General features: G+C 32.5%; 1 long non-coding RNA gene across 22 annotated transcripts in view; it reads right to left on the reverse strand.

Moving 5' to 3' along the window:
- LOC136027194 (uncharacterized) overlaps nt 1-15,772 on the reverse strand; it is a 146,531-nt gene that overhangs the window by 55,443 nt on the left and 75,316 nt on the right. For 20 of the 22 annotated variants that reach the window (XR_010617536.1, XR_010617533.1, XR_010617528.1 and 17 more), the window contains 2 exons: nt 13,125-13,763; nt 3,997-4,708 (listed from right to left, as the gene is read on the reverse strand). The exons of 1 other annotated variant lie outside the window; for it this stretch is intronic. This is a non-coding gene — a long non-coding RNA (uncharacterized LOC136027194). The remainder of the gene's footprint in view (nt 1-3,996; nt 4,709-13,124; nt 13,764-15,772) is intronic. One more of the 22 variants, XR_010617526.1, reaches the window with a different exon arrangement.

Here is a 15,772-nt window from a genome sequence, read left to right on the forward strand (position 1 = left end):
TCGACAAAGGACCGATTCTTACAGCGAAATGTTCTTCCAAACTTCGGAAGCCCCTTCTAATAAGTAACTCAGAATAGCTTTGGGCTAATCGGAGTAGTTTTTCCAAGAAAATATTTTAAGCTACTGTGTTAAAACATTAAATAAAAACATGAATTTTTCCGAGGGTGGGTAGGGCGAAGAATCCTGGATGAAATGGAGAGAAAATTACTTAGGGCAGGCTCATCAATTTCTGCAGTGGAAGAGAGTGACCAATATCACAAGAAACAATACAAACAAAGGACACCCTCTCCATTCCAAGGAAGGTATCGCAAACGAAGGTTGGATATGGCAGAACAGGAAGAGGAAGATCGAAAGAAAAGGCACAGAAAAGATGGATTTCCCAACAGGGATAGCTCACGGTCTTCAAGAAATAGGAGAGAAGACAGTTATGAGAGAAGAAGGAAATATGAGGCTCCAAAATCTTTCTGGAGGAGACCATAGGTTTTATAACAATTTTCTGTTTTAGATGCTGATATGCTTTTACAGGATTACAGTTTGAAAAATTCTCGATTTCTAGATATCAAAATTACTTTTTCCTTAGGCTAGTTTTAAATTTTTCGTAAGTTAGTTTTATATTATGATTGTTTTTCTTGAAGATGATCTTTTTGCCTCGAATTTGATATATATATATATATATATATATATATATATATAAATATATATATATATATAGAGAGAGAGAGAGAGAGAGAGAGAAAAAGAACATCTTCCCATTTCGTTTTTGGCACAGAAAATGGTAATTTTAGCAAAACCGGGCGACAATGAGTGAAGGTGGCCCCTTCATGAAACCCCTGTCGGCCGAGCAGATAATACTCGCTTCAAAGTAAGCGAGGGGGACTTGGGAGCTGGCTAAAACTACCATAATATGAGTGAATCTGCCCCTTCCACAACCTTCAGTCTTTATGTTAAAATCTTTATCTTCTTTAGAAATACGTCCATTCAAAATTAAACGGCCCTTCTGTTCGATCAATCTCCTAAAAGCATTGTGACAAAAAGTAAAACAAAAAAGGAAGATTGAGCAAGAGATCAGTCCCCCTCATATATAGATTAATTTCTGCTTGTTTTAATTTTTAATACTGCTCCTTACTTTTAAGTCAAAAAACTTTTTTTTAATTTCTGACCCTTACTCATATCTTGCCAAAAAATCCCTTTTCATTCCCCTTGGAACGTTTTCCCCTATGAAAAACACCCCACCCCCCCCCAAAAAAATGTATATTTCCCAATAACAAATAGTATAGCCTATATGAACAATGGGCAGATTACATATCTTACAGCCCTTTCCTCAGGGATTACAGGGGTCAATCCCATCTCAAGAGGCATAGTTAAAGGACCTTTTAACTAACCTCCATTGGGAGTGTGGGAGGGACAGGAGACTTGAAAGAGTGCTAGAAATTATACAGCTAAAAAATATGGATTAGTTATGCACTGTTTTCATTTCAAGAGGGGGGAGGGGTAAACGTAAACTGAAGAAAAAACTCATCAGAAAACAACGAGGGAAATAAGACACAGGAAACCTCAAAGATCTCGGGATATTGGGGATTGGGGGTTGAGACTGTCCAAACGCCTGGTTTCAAAGACGATGCTGGCTGTACTGATGACAAAGAATAAAAAGAAAAACTTGCAGTAAGAAAAAAAAGTGCTGACACCTACACAAAACCTTTGCTAATCCATCTTTAGTGAACAATGTAGGCTTCAAAAATACTGAAAAAATGACAATACAAAATTGACGAATCAAAAAAGCTAACAATGGAAGTCATGGAGAATAAAACTAACAAACATCGAATCAACCCAAAAGATACATAAATAGTAGTAATCCTTCTTGTTTTGTCAATAATAGAAGTTAAGATTACCAAAATTTTTTCTATTTGTCTTGTCAGACTTTCAACTTTTCGTTTACTAGCATATGTATCTAATTTACTTGTGCCAATTTAGCGATTAGAAAAACAACAACAAGTTATTCAGTGCTGAAGACTTTAGCGTATAGATCAAGGTATTGAGGACCCCTTCATATGTGGAATAATTTCCGTTCGTTTTCAGTTTTAATGTTGCTCCTTTCTTTAAAGGAGCTTTAAAGTTGCTCCTTTCTCATATTTTTTTTAAAAATTATGAAAAATATAAATAGCCTATTATTGAAATCAAAAATTATATTGCAATTGAGGTATCGGGTTGAATTGAACCTGCCTCCTCTTGTATTCTAATTTATTATTTTCAATGCAATTAGTTTATACTTGGATTCGTCAAACGAAAAAATAGATGAATTTACAAGGAAATTAGAAAGGTTAATAAAAGGACAAAAAGGAGGTAAATGGTTCATCTCCCCTTAGGTTTTATGCTAACCTCCCCACCCAAATATATACAATAATGTACAGAAATTGAAAAGGTTAACAAAAAACAAAGAGGGGGTAATCCAAAACTGATGATTTATCCTGCGCCCCCTATCGGAAGAGGGGAAAAACATTTCGGCTGATTCCAGAGAAATCCTAATATGATAAAACAATGGTATACACATCCTTCTTATCAATGAGAATTGAGACATTGTAATTAGAATTAGAACTAAAACAATTAATTAAGTCATTAAATAACTAATAATTATTAATTATCATTATTCTCAACATTAAATCCAGTTATACTCTTGTTGAATTGTTTCAACAATTGTGTTACAACACTAAGTCCTTGGTTATAATCACTGCGTCTCTGATAAAGTCCATTAAAGAATAAAGTCATTTTTTTTACTTATATGCCCACAAAATGCAGGCAGGATTAAATAGGCTACAACACAGTCTTTTGAAAGACAAAATATTAGGATAGAGTCTCTCTCTCCATTTAACTGCATAGATCCATTGTTATGTTTAATAGACTTTAACTAGATATGTATGTAAAATCTATTTCTGACTAAATTCCTTATATTCTTTTGCCTCTTACATTACCAAAAAACCCTCTTCCTTGTTATTTATTCCATTTACCTCATCAACCCCCTTTTTGTTCACTAGTTTAATTTCTTTTTAAATTCTGCGAGTTTTTTTTTATGTTCCCAATGTTTGTAACATGTCAACTTATCAATCTGTCTTTTTCTTGATCAATATTACCATATTTCTCTTTTTTATTGTCTTTGTTTTGTTTCTGAATTGTGAATTGGCTTATTTTGACTTAGGATAAGTCATTTTCTAAGATATAAATCTTATCTAAGTCAACGCATACTAGGAGTGTCCATTCACAAAACTTTAGGGAGAGGGGAGTAAATGTGTTTCTCCAAATCTAGGGGTTAATTTTGTTGTTTTTTCGACTGTCCTTACCACTCTCCCCCTCCCCGTCAATTTATATGTCTAACACAGATCCATCTTGAGGACTGAACAGCGGGATGGGGAAGTGTATCTGCGACAGAGGCAGTTTTCAGAAAAATACAAGGAAATTCGCAAGAATCTCCCCCCCCCCATCTTGGAAAGTGAATCTCAAAAATAAATTTGTCTCAAAACTTCAGTATTGTTTTTGGGAGGAAGGGTTTTTCGATTAACCAGATTCAAAGAACAATTAGGGGAGAATAACAGGTCTAGATATATCCTGATAAAAGCAAATTCCAAAGTATTACATGTTAACCAAGACAAACCTAATTACCTTGACCTTGTTTGTTTACTATTAGACCTATAGTTTACTATACTGTGTAAGTGTTAAGCAATGATTAAGCACTGTATACTTACTTTTTTTGGCAGAATTAAATAAATAAAGTAATAGGAATGATAATAAAATATTATCGAAAGTAACATAAATAATATTTATAGTATATATATATATATATATATATATATATATATATATATATATATATATATATATATATATATATACGATATGAATAAATAATATTATAATAAATTAAAATAAAAGGTTTAATAAAAGAGTGTAAAATAATTAAAGATAAATAAAAAAGTAAAAACTACTTATAAAACCCCAAAAAATTACCTCAGGCGATATTTTGCTGAGCTTCATTGATGGCTTCATCATTCCAATATTCTTAGAGCCTTTTGGCAGTTTAATCCAATTATCAGTTTTTACACTCTTTACACTAGATTTTTCATTCTCTACAATTTTCACAACTCTATCACCATCAACAATTACTGTGCCGAATTTCTATATAATGTTTTCTTCAACCAAAATTGGACTTTATCCTTTGTCCTTTTGATGTTAGTTTTTTGGTCTTTTTCATGAGGCCCTTTATAAGGGATTTTTTTGTCATTTAAAATATGGATTTGCTCACTAGCACTGTACACAACAGGATTTTGAACTTCTTTAGGACTACATTCAACTGATGGAGGCTAAGGGAGCGCCTGTTCAAAATGAGGTTCATTCACTGTTGTCAAAGTTTGTGACCAAGGTAAATGACCGTCCTTTTTTTTGACATTTACCTTCTAACATTTGGTAGTCTGCATTTTCACATTGTTTGGTATAACCTGCACTGGTCAGCCAACACTACTTGGAATCACAACTGGAAGATATTTGTGTGAAATCTACTCATGTGTTTGTGCTGGGAGCGTTGAGTCTGAGATGGATGAATGGTAGTTTGTGACATTGGACTTTGGTGTGAAGTCCCTACACTCAAAGTAACAGAGGCATGAGATAGTGACGAAGACCCTGGAGACTGCATTGGGGCATATGAGCTCACTTGTTGCATTATCTGAAAGGTCAAGTTAAACAGATCAAAACAAAAATAAAGAAAAAAAGAAAACAAAATTTCAAAAAAACAGAACAAACAATTAGTTTCATTTGACGTTACACTTTGATCTAGAATGATCTTCCTGAAGAAGTTATCCCTAAAAAATTTTTTCTGTTTGCTCTTTCGAAAGAAGGTTCATTAGTCTACTAAAACCTTCATAAAGGACTAGTGACAAATATTTACCAATACCTTGGACCACAAACTAAAAAAAAATAACAATAAAAAAAAATTTTTATACTATACATACTAAAATCAACAAGAGCTAAGAGCTCATATGGCACTTGTGACGAGGCAAGAAGAGATAAGAGCCAAGAGATCATATGGTATGAGATCTAACAAAATTCTATGAATCAATAGATAAATTTAAAAAGGAATAAGAGGCTTAATGCCGGTCAGGATTTAAAACAAAAGTTCTGAGTCACGATGTCCTTCTAAATATCAAAATTCATTAAGATCCGATCACCCACTCGTAAGTTATAAATTCCTAATTTTTCCTCTCCCTTTAGCCCCCTAAATAGTCGAATCTGGGAAAACGACTCTATCAAGTCAAATTTTGCAGCCCCCTGACACGCCTACCAATTTTCATCGTCCTAGCACGTCCAGAAGCACCAAACTCGTCAAATCACTGAACCCCTCCCCCCAACTCCTCCAAAGAGAGCGAATCCAGTACGACTTTTTCAATCACGTATAAAAGACATTTGTTTATTCTATCCACCAAGCTTCATCCCGATTCCTCCAATCCCAGTGTTTTCCCAAGATTTCCCCCTCCAACTCCCCCCAATGTCATCAGATCCGGTCGGGATTTAAAAAAAGAGCTCTGAGACACAATATCATTCCAAACATCAAATTTCACTAAGATCCCATCACCCGCTCATAAGTTAAAAATACTTCATTTTTTCTATTTTTTCCAAATTAACCGCCCCCCCCCCAGATGGTCAAATCTGGGAAACGACTATTTCTGATTTAATCTGGTCAGGTCCCTGATACGCTTGCCAAATTTCATCGTCCTAGCTTACCTGGAAGTGCCTAAAGTAGCAAAACCGGGACCGACAGACAGACTGACAATACCAAGTGCTATAAAAAGCACAGGAGATATTTAACACCATTAAAAGATAAACTGTGCAAAATATTTTTGCTGATATATGAGCTGGATATAGCGTATTTCAGACTAAAATCAGCCGTATTTATTCAACAATAAAAACTGAAGTTAAAGGCTTTCAAACAAAAAACAATTTGTCAATGCTTATTTTAAAACCGTTTTATGGCTAACTTTTTAAGATTAAGAGTTTGAGTCAGTAAAACAGAAACAAACAATTCATAAGTTCTTAATTATGAAGCCAAAAAAGGACAGATATTATGACTATTAATAGAAGTATTACAAAATACTTTTAACTGAAAGTTGCTAAAAAGTCATGAAATTTCTTATGCAAAAATCAGCCGTGTTTATTCGAAATTCGAAAAAAAAAATTCAATTCAATATCTACAGAAAATTCAGAAAAGAATTCCAACAATCTTGCAATTTTTCGGAAATACACATATGGGGGAGAAGGGTACACACCCACGAAAACATTTAAGAGGGCAAATAAAAGAAATGGCAAGAAATTCCGATTTGATGATTACTATTTGATGTTGTCTCATTTCATATATAATCTTTTTAATGGTTGACTTGAATATATACAGCTTTATGTGACGCAAAATACAAATTCCATAGCCATTACTAAACAAAATCTTGTTTGATATATAGGATTGTATATAAATAAACACATAAAATTACTCCAAGCAGCATTTTTGATATTGTCTCTTTCCCCTCCTCTAACAGTAATAGTTTTAAAGTCTATTCCGTCACTTGCATTTTACTGAAAACTTTTTCAGTCGATGTTTTTCAAAACATCGACGAATAATAAACGAAAATCACTAGAATAATCATGATGAATGAAAAGAACTAATGAAAATAAACTGAATATTTAATATATAAGAATATTAATCCCACAAAACTCAGCAATTCAAGATTTTTTTTTATTTTTTCGTTTCATTTTTTTCCAAAATTATAATTATAATCATAAGAAATGTATATAATATAATTTGTTTTCAAAACGCACGAATGAAGTAACAGGCTTTAGAACATTTGCATTTAGAGGAGGGGGAAGGGGGCAGTAGCTAAACTCCAGCTTGAATTAAATTTGCTCATTCTAAGTTTGACTTCAATATCCAATTTAGCTTTTACTCTTTTTAAGATTTACTAATTCATCTATATCAGTATCTATAATATTTATGTTTGATATAATTATTTGTTTTAATTTCTGGTCATTTCAAGTTTAAATTACTATTGGACTTTACTTAAGCTGATCTTAAGTTTAATATGGCTCTTTGCTTTTAAAAACTTCTTCTTTTTACTACATTATTATCTGTTAATTTTTTGATTGCCAAAGTTTATTATTGGTTAATATAGTGAATATTTCTAAGTTTTCATGTCTTTGGCTTAAAAATAAAAATTTTCTATTTTAATCTAGTAGGGCTAATTAGTGTATTTTTATTTATTTTAATAGCCCCATCAACGTTCCCTGAACGGGGATGTTTAATATTTTTTACCGTTTTTCAACAGAGAACTGAAAATTAAAGAGAATTAATTAATAAAAAAAAACAAAAAAACAATTCATACAAAGAACCACTATTCGCACGTATTCATAAAATAATATAATTATTCAAAATTATCAGTTGTGGTGAAAGATAAATTTGTTTCATTTAGTTTTCATTTTAAAGCCAACATGTTTTACTTTTAACACAAGTTAAACCATGGACAAACAGTAAATTTAAGAGCGCCATCTATTTTCAAACAAAGATAACTTTTTCAAGATTTGAAGCACAGAATAACAAAGTGGTGTCTTTCTTGCCGTTGATAGCATCGTGTCGTTTATTTGTAGCTTTCCGTTTTGGATATTTTGCAAGACAGCTTAAATCATTTGTACAACATATCCTCTTCAATGGGAGCTGTTTTGCCTTGTACGTAAAGTGCTGTTAAAAATTACGCCCATATTCCATTTTAGTTTTGTCTGACATCTACAATTTTTATTTATTAATAACGTGTTGGCCTGCTGTCGGTTATTCCATGGACATTGATAAGGTTTCAAGGTTGTGGGATTAATATTTGGCGATGTTTGACAAAAAACGCCTTTCCATATCTCATTTGGATCTTTCTGCTCTGGATTTTTTTTTTAAGATTAAAATGATTCTCTTGTAATACAATCTACGCTAACTGATATTTTTAGGGCAAGCCAAAGCTAGTGGAATATTATGTTGGTACGCTTTCAAAATCAGACAGACATACTTTGAAAACCAAATATGGACTCTTGAACATATATGGCTAATCATGCTGTAAGCTTTACATAAAACACTGAAAATGGTCACTGTTGAAGATCAATGACCTTCCCTGAAAAATCAACATAAAAAAATTCAAAGGAGAAAAAGAGATATCAAGGGGGGTCTGTTTAATGCTTAAAATCTTAAAACCTTTTTAATGGTTATGACAAGAGACATTTGTTGAAAATATATATTGTTTTCAGCAATAGTATAATCAAGGCAAGGCCTGTAGCTTTGGGGGTTACAGGGGATAGTAGCTCAAATCTCATTTGTGATAATTTTCTTGTTCAAAGTTTGGCAAGAATAAATTCTAATTGTTAAGGTTTCACTTTTCGAATCTCTTCTTTTTCAACTTAGGAAATTAAAATGTAATTTGCAGCGATTACTTATTGCTGCAAATTAGTGCCAGTGAAACATTCTTTTTACGAGCTGTATTTAGTTCTTTTAGGTTTTATTTTTCAGTGCCTGTTTTTATTTAATGTTTTAGTTGTAGGTAGTCTAAAATATTGTCTTCGGAAAACTATTCTGATTAGCCCGAAATTATTCTAGTTTACTTATTTGAAGGGGTTGCCGAAGTCTGAAAGAACATTTTGCTGTATGAATTGTGAGTTGTGAATTTAAGAATGTGTCCTTGTGTGGAGTTGTAGGCTTAGGCTGAAGCCCTCTTCACCAAAATAAATGTGAAGGGAAGTAATGGACTAGCAAAGCAGATGTATTGCGAGGCCACCCCCACCCTCTCTTCTTCAGCGTTACTGTTGCGCGTATAGTTACGACCCCATTAGGTTATTTATTTGAAGTTTTCTGGCCCTTAAATTTGTATGGTCGATGTAAGTGCCCCCCCCCCCCACTTAAAGCAAAAATTGAAAATACCTAGGGAGAAGTCAAATTAACAAGCAAAAACCATCTTTTTTGGCCCCAGCCAATAGTTCTGCAGAGCTTTCCAAAATGTAATGTCATATTCATCAATCCGGCCTGAGGTCCACACTTTCCGTAAAAACCGCACAGGTTAGACCGTTTCCAGTTTCCACGGATAGACTGAGATCGGCGGCATGGTAAAAAAAAAAAAAAAAAAAAAAAAAAAAAAAAAAAAAAAAAAAAAAAAAAAAAAACGGGACAAAACCAGAGTGTTGCTCTCGCAACACAATAAACGGGTTTCCCTGATAAAAAAATGTCCAACATTAAATGTTAAGCCCTGTAGCGTTCTTTCATATTTTTTTTTGATCAGACTAAGACTAACATATAATAAGTAAAGATTGCACATAAAAATGAGAGATATGAAGAATGAGACAAGAAAATAGAGGATAAGAAGAGTGAGAAGTATGGAACGAGACATGAGAATGAAGAATTATTCTCCATTCCAAGGAAGGTATCGCAAACGAAGGTTGGATATGGCAGAAAAGGAAGAGGAAGATCGAAAGAAAAGGCACAGAAAAGATGGATTTCCCAACAGGGATAGCTCACGGTCTTCAAGAAATAGGAGAGAAGACAACTATGAGAGAACTAGGGAATATGAGGCTCCAAAATTTTTCTGGAGGAGGCCATAGGTTTTATAACAATTTTCTGCTTTAGATGCTGATATGCTTTTTACAGGATTGCAGTTTGGAAAATTCTCGTTTTCTATACATCAAAATTACTTTTTCCTTAGGCTAGTTTTAAATTTTTCGTAAGTTACTTTTATATTATGCTTGTTTTTCTTGAAGATGATCTTTTTGCCTCGAATTTGGATACATATATAGAGAGAAAAAAAGAACATCTTCCCACTTCTTTTTTGGCACAGAAAATGGTAATTTTAGCAAAACCGGGCGACAATGAGTGAAGGTGGCCCCTTCATGAAACCCCTGTCGGCTGAGCAGATAATACTCGCTTTAAAGTAAGCCAGGGGGACTTGGGAGCTTTCTAAAACTATCATAATATGAGTGAGTCTGCCCCTTCCACAACCTTCAGTCTTTATGTTAAAATGTTAATTTTCTCTAGAAATACGCCCATTAAAAATTCAACAGCCCTTCTGTTCGATCAATCTCCTAAAAGCATTGTGACAAAAAAGAAAGATTGAGCAAGGGAGCAGTCCCCCTCATATATAGAATAATTTCTGCTTGTTTTAATTTTTAACAATGCTCCTTACTTTTAAGTCAAAAACTTTTTTTTAATTTCTGACCCTTACTCAAATCTTGCCAAGAAATCCCCTTTCATTCCCCTGGGATCGTTTTCCCCCATGTAAAACACCCCTCCCACCCCAAAAAAAAAATCATGTATATTTCCCAATAGCAAATAGTATAGCCTATATGAACAATGGAAAATTACATATCTTACAGCCCTTTCCTGAGGGACTATAGGGGTGAATACCATCTCCAGAGGCATAGTTAAAGGACCTTTTAACTATATTGAGTCTAAAAGTTATCCCAAAATTTTTATTGGACGCCTTCAAGGAAAAGAGGGATGTGTGAGGGGGACTACTTATTGTTCTTGAAAAGAACAAAGTCATTTTTTTTACTTATATGCCCACAAAATGCAGGCAGAATTAAATAGGCTAGAACACAGTATTTTGAAAGACAAAATAGTAGGATAGAGTCTCTCTCTCCATTTAACTGCATAGATCCATAGTTATGTTCAATAGACTTATTGTTTTAAACATAATAAACTTGTGTTTAACATTTACTGTGTAAATGTTAAGCAATGAATAAGCACTGTATACTTAATGTTTTTGGTGGAATTAAATAAATAAAGTAATAGGAATGATAATAAAATATTATCGAAAGTAATATAAATAATATTTATAGTATTATATATATATATATATATATATATATATATATATATATATATATATATATATATATATATATATATATATATATATATATACATATATATATATATATATATATATATATATATATATATATACTAGCTGTTGGGGTGGCGCTTCGCGCCACCCCAACACTTAGTTGGTGGGGGCGCTTCGCGCCCCCCCCAAGCCCCCCCGCGCGCGTAAGTCGTTACGCGCCATAATAGTTACGCGCCATTGTAGTTGTGTCCCTATGTCCCACCTGTGAATATAGATAGATGTATATATATGGTTTTAACTACGTAAAACTTGCAAATATACAACATTCTTTGCTGTCCCATTGTCTTTGCATATAAATAGATTGTCAGGTTTACCGACTCTTGAACATGCAACATATAATGGTCCATGGGAAAACAATCTGTATTCAGATCTATACCTCATGATTCTAATGATTGCCCTTGAGCTTTGTTGATGGTGATTGCTAATCGACCATTCCCTGTCCCGGTGTCCCGGTCGTCATTTACATCCCCCTGTTTCCCCCGGTGTCCCCGTTGTAGTTGTGTCCCTGTGTCCCGGTCGTCATTTATATTCCCTGTGTCCCGGGTCCCGGTCGTCATTTGTATCCCGGTGTCCCGGTCTGTATATACATTCGTTTTTTAGTTTTGTTTTTCTCCTTTATTTTTTTCCTTTTTTTTTCTTTTTTAGCTTATTTAGATTTTTAGATTTTTTAGTTTTTTTATTAGTTTTTAGTTTTTTTTTCTTTTTAGTTTTTTTGTCCCGGTCGTCATTTATATCCCCCTGTTTCCCCCGGTGTCCCCGTTGTAGTTGTGTCCCTGTGTCCCGGTCGTCATTTATATTCCCTGTGTCCCGGTCGTCATTTGTATCCCGGTGTACCGGAGTTGTGTCCCTGTGTCCCGGTCGTCATTTATATTCCCTGTGTCCCGGGTCCCGGTCGTCATTTGTATCCCGGTGTCCCGGTCTGTATATACATTCGTTTTTTAGTTTTGTTTTTCTCCTTTATTTTTTTCCTTTTTTTTTCTTTTTTAGCTTATTTAGATTTTTAGATTTTTTAGTTTTTTTATTAGATTTTAGTTTTTTTTTCTTTTTAGTTTTTTTGTCCCGGTCGTCATTTATATCCCCCTGTTTCCCCCGGGTCGTCATTTATACTCCCTGTGTCCCGGTGCTTTGTTGATTGCTAATCGAACATTCCTTTTGTCCTGGTCGCTTTCTCTTTGAGTGTCGTCATTTATTTTTTTCTTTTTTAGTTCTTTTAGTTTTTACCTTTTTTAGTTTTTTTTAGTTTTTAGTTTTTTTTAGTTTTTTACCTTTTTTTAGTTTTTTTAGTTTTTTTTAGTTTTTTAGCTTTTTTATTTTTTTTATTAGTTTTTAGTTTTTTTGTAGTTTTTGCCTTTTTTTTAGTTTTTTTAGTTTTTTAGCTTTTTTATTAGTTTTTAGTTTTTTTTGTAGTTTTTGCCTTTTTTTAGTTTTTTTAGTTTTTTAGCTTTTTTATTTTTTTTATTAGTTTTTAGTTTTTTTTGTAGTTTTTGCCTTTTTTTTCTCTTTGAGTGTCGTCATTTATTAGTTTTTTCCTTTTTTTTTTAGTTTTTTATTGGTTTTTACCTTTATTTTAGCTTATTTTCAGTTTTTTCCTTTTTTTTAGTTTTTTTTTATTTTTTATTTTTTTTATTTTTTTACCTTTTTTTAGTTTTTTTAGTTTTTTAGCTTTTTTACTTTTTTTATTAGTTTTTAGTTTTTTTTGTAGTTTTTGCCTTTTTTTAGTTTTTTCAGTTTTTTTTTTAGTTTTTTATTGGTTTTTACCTTTATAGTTTTTTTAGTTTTTTAGCTTTTTTATTTTTTTTATTAGTTTTTAGTTTTTTTTGTAGTTTTTGCCTTTTTTTAGTTTTTTCAGTTTTGACGTCACCTGATCCAGTTTTTTCAGGTGACGTCACCTGACACATCCATCCATCCATCCACAGACAACTTATTTTTATATATATAGATATATATATATATACATATATATATATATATATACATATATATATATATATATATATATATATATTTATACATATATATATATATATATATATATATATATATATATATATATATATATATATATAAATAATATTATAATAAATTAAAATAAAAGTTTTAATAAAAGAGTGATAAAATAATTAAAGATAAATAAATAAAAAAATAAAAACTACTCATAAAACCCCAAAAAATTACCTCAGGCGATAATTTGCTGAGCTACATTGATGGATTCATCATTCCAATATTCTTAGAGCCTTTTGACAGTTTAATCCAATTATCATTTTTTACACTCTTTACACTAGATTTTTTATTCTCTACAATTTTCACAACTCTATCGCCATCAACAATTACTCTGGCGAATTTCTATATAGTGTTTTCTTCAACCAAAATTGTCATTTAAAATATGGATTTGCTCAGTAGCACTGTACACAACAGGATTTTGAACTTCTTTAGGACTACATTCAGCTGAAGGAGGCTAAGCGAGCACCTGTTCAAAATGAGGTTCATTGACTGTTGTCAAAGTTTGTGACCAAGGTAAATAACCGTCCGTTTTATTGACATTTACCTTCTGACATTTGGTAGGTTGCATTTTCACATTGTTTGGTATAACCTGCACTGGTGAGCCAACACTACTTGGAATCACAACTGGAAGATATTTGTGTGAAATCTACTCATGTGTTTGTGCTGGGAGCGTTGAGTCTGAGATGGATGAATGGTAGTTTGTGACATTGGACTTTGGTGTGAAGTCCCTACACTCAAAGTAACAGAGGCATGAGATGGTGGCGAAAACCCTGGAGACTGCATTGGGGCATATGAGCTCACTTGTTGCATTATCTGAAAGGTCAAGTTAAACAGTTCAAAACGAAAATAAAGAAAAAAAGGAAACCAAAAATTTCAAAAAAGAAAGCAAAACAAAATAATTAGCTTCATTCGACGTTGCACTTTGATCTAGAATGATCTTCCTGAAGAAGTTATTCCTAAAAGTTTTATCTGTTTTCTCTTTCAAAAGAAGGTTCATTAGTCTACTAAAACCTTGACATAGGACTAGTGACAAATACCTAACAATACCTTGGACCACAAACTAAAAAAAATAATAATAAAAAAAAATTATATACTATACATACTAAAATCAAAAAGCACAGGAAATATTTAACACTATTAAAAGAGAAACAGTATGAGCTGGGTATAGCGTATTTCAGACTAAAATCAGCCGTATTTATTCAAAAATAAAAACTGAAGTTAAAAGCTTTCAAACAAAAAACAATTTCTCAATGCTTATTTTAAACAGGTTTTAAGGCTAGATTAAGAGTTTGAGTCAATAAAACAGAAACAAACAATTTATAAGTTCTTAATTATGAGGCCAAAAAAGGACAGATATTATGACTATTAATATAAGTATTACAAAATATTTTTTACTGAAAGTTGCTAAAAAGTCATGAAATTTCTTATGCAAAAATCAACCGTGTTTATTCAAAATTCGAAAAAAATTTCAATTCAATATTCTTTCTTGCCATTTTGAACACAAATTACTAATTAATTGCCACAGGCAAGTTTCAGAATAGTTTCTCTTTAAACGTGTTGCTTAGTGAATGCAGTTCATGCATATAAGTCTTGATGACTCATCCTCTTTGTCCCGTTTCTGGAAGGGATTAAATATAAAAAAAACTAATTTTTTTAGCTGAAAGTAAGGAGCGACATTAAACTTAAAACGAACAGAAATTACTCCGTATATGAAATGATTTGTCCCCTCCGCAATCCCTCGCTCTTTACGCTAAAACTTTTAATTGTTTTAAAAAGTAGAATTGTGGCAAAGAGTCAAACTTTAGCGTAAAGAGCGAGGGATTGCGGAGGGGACAAATCATTTCATATACGGAGTAATTTCTGTTCGTTTTAAGTTTTAATGTCGCTCCTTACTTTCAGCTAAAAAAATTAGTTTTTTTTATATTTAATTTCTGAACGTTTTTGAATTAATGCATGTTTGGTTTTGGCTCTCCGCACATAAATTATTAAAATGAAATTTGTATATTAATTCTTTTTTTGGCTAAATGGCTTTCTCTTAGATTTGATCAGACTATTTTGAGAAATAAGGGGTGGAGAAGGAGGCCTAGTTGCCCTCCAATTTTTCGGTTACTTAAAAAGGCAACTAGAACTTTTAATTTTTAATGAACGTTTTTATTAGTAAAAAATATATGTAACTTGAGAATTAACTTACGTAACAAACTTTCATAACCTTATATTTTTATTATGTATACGAGGGGGTTTGTACCCTCGTTAATACCTCGCTCTTTACACTAAATCGTAAGTTTTGTCCCAATTCTTTAAGAATGACCCCTGAATCAGAAAGGCCGTAGAATAAATAGTTGAATTACTAAAAATACTTTAGCATAAAGAGCAAGGTATTTATCTCCTCCTAAATACCTCGCTCTTTATGCTAAAGTATTTTTAGAATCCCTCATATGCGTGATAATCTCTGTTAGTTTTAAGTTTCAATGCTACTTCTTCCTTTCATTTGAAAAAAAAACGTTTTCATGTTTATTTTTCATTGTTTTCTTATAGTAATGCTAGAGAGAGAATCCTGCGCCTTTGTCATTGAATTTTTCTTCCCCATGACAGATTCCTCCAAGGAAAGATCCTCCAACATAGCCCCCTCTTCTCAGCCCCACCCCTAAACAAAATAAAATTCCCCTGAAAACGTCTGTACACTTCCCAATAACCATTACTATATGTAAACACTGGTCAAAGTTTGTAACTCGCAGCCCCTCCCCCAGGGATTGTGGGGGAGTAAGTCATCCCCAAAGACATAGTTATTATGGTTTTCGACTATGCTGAACAAAATGGCTATC

The sequence above is a fragment of the Artemia franciscana genome, chromosome 5 (assembly GCF_032884065.1).
Source record: "Artemia franciscana chromosome 5, ASM3288406v1, whole genome shotgun sequence".
NCBI lineage: Eukaryota > Metazoa > Arthropoda > Branchiopoda > Anostraca > Artemiidae > Artemia > Artemia franciscana.